Source organism: Ischnura elegans, chromosome 9 (genome assembly GCF_921293095.1).
Source record: "Ischnura elegans chromosome 9, ioIscEleg1.1, whole genome shotgun sequence".
Taxonomy (NCBI): Eukaryota; Metazoa; Arthropoda; class Insecta; order Odonata; family Coenagrionidae; genus Ischnura; species Ischnura elegans.
This window is the reverse complement of record NC_060254.1, coordinates 83,413,207-83,419,525: the sequence shown is the minus strand read 5'-3', so window position 1 is coordinate 83,419,525 and position 6,319 is coordinate 83,413,207. Positions and strand designations below refer to the sequence as shown.

At 34.6% G+C, this 6,319-nt stretch overlaps 1 long non-coding RNA gene across 1 annotated transcript; it reads left to right on the top strand.

Moving 5' to 3' along the window:
* The first annotated feature begins 232 nt into the window (after window positions 1–232).
* LOC124165578 lies at window positions 233–4,539 on the top strand. The gene is made up of 4 exons (XR_006866261.1): window positions 233–751; window positions 838–1,019; window positions 2,719–2,843; window positions 2,940–4,539. It is a non-coding gene; the product is annotated as an uncharacterized LOC124165578 (long non-coding RNA).
* The last annotated feature ends 1,780 nt before the right edge of the window (window positions 4,540–6,319 follow it).

Genomic DNA, 6,319 nt, shown 5'->3' with positions numbered 1-6,319 from the left:
TAGCGTAATAATGTCAGTCCGTGACGGCGCTCCTGAGCCGAAAGTATTGTTGCCACAAAAACAGTTCGGCACCTTAAGGTGGTTTGAGCGAGATAGATCCGTAGTCACAACAGCGACTGTATCTTCTCAAACTTTACAAGTATCAAGAGTTTTTAAGGTTTTCGATACAATTTTATAATTTTTTGTCGGGTAAATATTTGCATCAGTTGCTTATTTATCTCGGTAATGAACAAAATATACGTATTTTAAACTCTATCTTGACTTATTACCAAAGGTACCAACGGTACTTTTAGTAATATAATACTAAGTTTCCTTAATATAGTATGGACTTAATCCCGACTTGGAGTACGATATCCTGACATCTGAAATGTTCAAACATAAAAATTTAAGGGTTACTTATATTAGAAAGCTATTTTAAAGCATTGTATCGCTAGAAATGACATATGTCAAAGAGACGTTCGACTTGGCAACAACGTCAAATTTCTTAGGTTGGTGCGACTCTCAACTAGCAACTAGAAATTCAGAGAAACAAGTGAATGGCTTGAAGCGTTACAGGAGTGCAGAGATTTCGGTGTTGAAATATACTTTAGAAAGTCGAGTATTTCTCTAACTTTTTAGTGAAATATGCCAGTTTTTCAGCCTTCTCTGCTTTAACGATGAAGTCATCCACTAGTAAAGCGGGGCGGTTTGTGCGGAAGAAGGAATTTACGAAGGGACAGAAGAGTTCTTCTCGAACGTTCAGTGAATATAGGTAAGTGCTCTAGTAAATAACTCATTGCGAATTTAAAAATGGAAATATGTTATTAGCTGAAAATAATTTTTTTATTTCATTTATAGTGTGCGTCCTGTCATGTGTTGGGAATGAGCAAATGAATCGGGTTTTGGCAACCCTAATTATTCCGTCTGTCGCCAATTCCACTTGGAAAAGGTAGGAGCGATCTGTGGGGTCAAAGGTTGAAGATGCAATCGAGTACGGAAGCTGTGGAGGTGGAGAAGCTTCTCACTTTGGCCTTAACACCGTAAGTTTCACCGCATCAGTTTAAAAAATGAGACTATAAGTAGTAGCGTTATTGGTCCCCCGAAACCCAATGTGAAAGTTAATTCTTTTTTTTTAAATGTGCCTTGTGGTTGCATTACGTTCTTTCATATCTCTTGGAAATATTCAGTCGGTGTGCTTTTTATTTCCATGTACATTGCATTCCAAGAACATTATCAGTAGTAGGTCCAATATATAAACTAAAATTTAGGAAATGCAGAGGCTTTAATTTTTTTGATGATTACTTTGTTCAAGTGTAATTTTAAATTAGTTTCATTTAATTTTTTATTGTCCTTCAATGTAATTTGTTATTGGTTCCTTTGGATGAAATCATTATCGATTAAGTGACTGTTGACTGGAATTTGGTGATGTGAGCTATATAAAGTGTTTGATATTTAGAACCAGAGAATTACCACAGATTTGCTGTTTTTAACATAGAAAATCAATAATTGCTGGATTGTGTTAATGTGGATTATAAGTTGATTAATTATGGTGATCTGTTATCAGGTCATAGGATTAGAAGTCTATCTAACATATATTTTCAACTATAGTATCCATATCTTAAGTATTTATTCAGCAATTGAAGACAATCTAATTTCTCCTTGATTATTATTCCTTAGTCATTGTTTCTTAAAGAGGTAAAGTACTCAGCACAGCCCTTATACTGGTGTGCTCAGTGTTGCAACTATTACTCTATGTCATAATTTTACATGCTACTTATTTATCTAAGACTTTCAATATTTTTCGTGGATCAAAAACTTTTTCTTGATTTCTTAAAGGGATTACCTGTCTCCTCTAACAGCTATTTGCATGTGCTTGCCAGAAGAGGAGTATTAGTTATAATTCAATCAGCTTTGTTTCGGTGGCCATACCCTTTCCACTTATGATGTTCATCCTTCTCTCACAACCTGTTTTTTATGCAATGTGAAGAAATATTTTCTCTGTCGTTAATTTTTTAAAGTCAAGGCTGTACATACTAATTGCATACCCTTATTCATTTCAAATTCCTAATGTTGCATTGAGTGAATGCTAATGATCACATTGAACTTATCTTTCCAAAAGAATTGCATATAATCATATTTTACTAGTGGAAATAATATTGCAGGAAAATGTTCCTATCCATCGACATCATCTCCCTGTTGTTCTTGATGGTTCTGTCCTGATTGTGGTTGCTTTCCTACATTTATCATAATTACAACCTACTTCACTATATCTGGTATGATGTTGGGCACAATATGGTGGTCTTTAATATTAGTACAATTAAAAAGACATTGCAATATTTCCACTGAGTCTTATTATGACAACAACAATTGATAATGTTGTTTGTAGCAATGAAACGCGTTTTGTCATAATAAAACTCAGTGGAAATATTGCAATTTATAATTTTAGTAATACTTCATTATACATACTGATTAATGTTCTAGTTAGGCTAATGAGTTCCAAAGTGGCAAAATGTATTTGTGTCACATTAACCAATGATAGGGTATAAGTGTCTGACACATATACAATGTCCTCCCTAATGTTGAATCAAGAACATCATAAGTTAAGGGGTAGATTACCTCCAATGTTATCATACTATTTCTATTCCTTAGTTTTAATTCCACCCAGTCACAGAAATCTAAGTGCAGTGCATTGGCTAATTAATATGTGGCCCCTCATTCAGTATACATAATTTATTTCAGTGGCATGACTCCCAGTGAAGAGTCTCCTATGCAGTGCAATGATGGAGCTGAGGTAGATATCATTGCCTCTTATGATTATGGATGGCAGAAGAAAGGCAATGGGTAATCATACAACAGTAAATCTGGTAAATTCCATCATATTTTCTGGGAAATAAATTATGCATAAATTGTTCCTCTTTATTATGTTAACAGTTAAAATGTCTTTCTTTTTACATTCACAGGGCATGGGTCTGTCATTGATTACCACTCCAAAAAATTACTTGCGTATGATGTATGCAGGACTATCTGTGCAATGTGTAGAAGACACAGAAGGTGGGAATGTTACAAACCCTGTGGAGTGTTATTTCAAGCTTAATGATTTCCCAAATGGCTACAGCTGGCATTAATATGGAGAAGCTGGTGGAAATACTCAGTATATGTGGAACTGAGGGAATAAGATTAAGTACACATGGGAGAGAGTATCAATGGTAAGCCCCATGTTACCATCCAAAGGAGAATAGAGTTTCACAAGTCTATTGAGGCTATTAGTAAATATTTTGAGGAGTTGAGAAAACTTAAAGAGTATGATAAATAAATAAGATGATAAATAAAAAGAGAAAATTAAAAAGAGTAAGACTGATAAATTATCTTATGCCTTATGTATAGCATGGTTTAAATGTACATAGTAGCAATGGTCATACTGTAAAGTCTATTAGAGATTTTTTAGCTTCTTTAAGATTCTCCCCACGTCCTCTGGCTTGTGGTAACAGGTGTCTCCTGAGTATTTTAACTAGTATCTTCAGGTTTGCTGCAAGGGTCTAAAGGTTTGCGTGACATAATATTGGGCAATTTTTCCATGTTTTCTTTTGGGTGATTATCTTGTATACTGGTTAATGCGTCAACGCCTTTGAGTGAGAATGACTCTTTAGAAACTCCCTCCTGAATTGTTAGTGGGATTTTGTCGATAGGGCTGATCAATTTCTTTGCACACCTTGATTGGCAAGAAAATTATGCTGTCCCTCCCAAGGGATTGTTGTTAAAAGGGTAGCAAGGATTTTATTATTATTTGCATCGGTGAAAGTTATTTTAAAGTACTGTTTAACTAATTGCCATCTAATTACTGAAAGACATTGTGTTCCACTCTATGTATATAAATATCTTTATATATAAAATTAACCTGAAAATGTCCACCAGCTTCTCCATATTATGTAGAAATAAGGTTAAGGCAAATCTGGTGGTCTCCATGTTCAATGCTATTGGCTCCTGAAGTTAAGCACAATCAAGATCAGCTTACATAGCTAACATTGGTAACATATTCCCTTTCGTATTATATCTTTTGCTCTTACAATGACTTCGGGAACAACCTAAGTTGCTTCACAGGGACTGTAACTTGCCTCCTTACTGTAGCCTTCATTTTTTCTTCTATTCTGCTAGAGTGGGGCACATGGCATATGCAGTGTTGAATGCTAACAAAGAAATGTTTCTTTTTAAGACTAGCCTCTGCCCATTTCTTCAAAATTTACTGTGAATGCCTGAAGTGTATTTTTTTAACACTGATTTGAAGGAAAAAATCCCACTACTACATTGGAAATATGAGGGAACATTATCACAAGCAAGTTAGAGTGATAAGACAGCAGAGAAACACCTCATATACAAACAAACAAAGTATATAGTAGCCAATTTAATGTCTCTTGGGAGCCCTGGCTCTCCTTTTTATGTTCTTAGCCAACACTCAGTGAAACTGAAATGTGTATTGCTACATATATGTAACATTGTAGAGTGCTTTTCTGAAAATATTTTGTAATTTTTGTTATGTATTAATAATAAATATGTATACCAGAAGTGTAGTAATATATCATTTTTTGTCTGATTTCTTCCTACAAACCCTAAGTTGGTAACTATGTGCATATATTTCCAGAATAGGGCCTTGAGATGAAAAGCAGAATATTGAAATTGTATCCAATTTAACTAAAGGTAAGGGGTATTGCAGTAGGCATCAAGATGAATGGCAAGCTTCATTTAGAATAGTGTTATGGATATTTTAGTGGTTGAAGCACAATATTGTGATTTTTTAGCTTATAGTATCTCTGTAATGATGTAAGCAGAAGTCCATTTGGTGTGAATTTCTTGTTCCTAAGGGATTGTTGTAAGGAAATGGCAAGATGCACTTCCTTTGAGACTCAATATGACTGTTATTGGAAGATTAATTTATATTTCGGTAACGTTCTATCTAAAGATTAGATTCGTTTGATTGCTTCGTGGTTAGTAGTCAGCTCTGCATTCATAGGTAATTTAAAATCGATGTCGACCAATGTTAATATATTCGGAGGGCTGGTTATACATTCATTTTTTCGATAGGTTTCCTCAAATTCGGTTAAGGCAACAAGATTTAGTAGGTTTTATGCATTGTGGGATGAATTCTGATTTCCAAAAGGGAGATGATTCAACAGAATTTTACCATAAACGAAATGTGTTGTTTGACTTAAGTGTAAATGCATGACTACACTCATAATATCTCGCCATGAATCCTGTCCTTTCGTTTATGTAAGGTTCGGACTGCGTTGACTTAAATATGAAAAGTACTTGTCAATAACTACCTGTTAACGTTGTTCAGAAGGTTTCACGCACGGCTCATACCTAAAAGATGGTTTGAGCCACTCGATTTCATCACAAATAGCAAGTTCATTAATGCGGATGGAGAATCGTACTTGTGAAAGTAAATACGCAGACACCTTTAGTATGCGTAAAATCGGTAATATCTTTCCTCCCAAAGCATGCCAAATAATATTTACGTACACATAAGAAATCTCTTCATTCGAAGTTTACAGAAACCCAAATAGTATCAGGAATCGCGAGTCTCATATTTCACTTCCCAATGTCCACCACGAAGTAATTTTTGTACTTGGAATTTACTGCGACAATATGGAAAGTCAGTACACTAAACTCTTACGCAATCAATTATATCCAGTTATTCCTTTTCCAATTATTCCTTGTATGCGATCATGTTTGTTTACGTTTAATTCTAAAGCAGCGTTGCCAAGCCGAAACTTCCGGCATCCGGTCGTCTGCAGGAAATGCCTTTTCGACGAAAAGTTTTTCTTTTATATTTTAATTATACTACCGGTGACCTATAATTTTAATGCAACCAAAAATTCATAAATGAAGTTTACTACACTCAGTTAGTTTTTCGTCGATTTCTATGTACGGGAAATAATTCTTTTTAAATAAATACTGTCGCCAAAGCGCATGGCTCCTATCTATGCCATGTAAATCAGCTTCTCTTTGCTCACAAATATCTCTGAATTTAGCCCGGTAAGGGGTGTATATTATGATATCACTGGAAAGATCAAGACTTTTTCTTTACAATGAGATAAAAATCATAGAATTCTATGATGATTGATTTTTCGCTCAAACTACCTTAATTGTCGAGCACCTCATGCTTGATTTGTACATAAAAGGAAAATTCTTTACTATCACGGATCAATAAATAACGGAATTAAATTCATGTAAAACGTCACGGACTGACATGATTATGTATTTGACTTGCAGACTCCATTTCTCAGAAAACAAATAGGTATCGAAATTGCAAGTATGGACGGATATGTGTCATAAAAGGAATAAA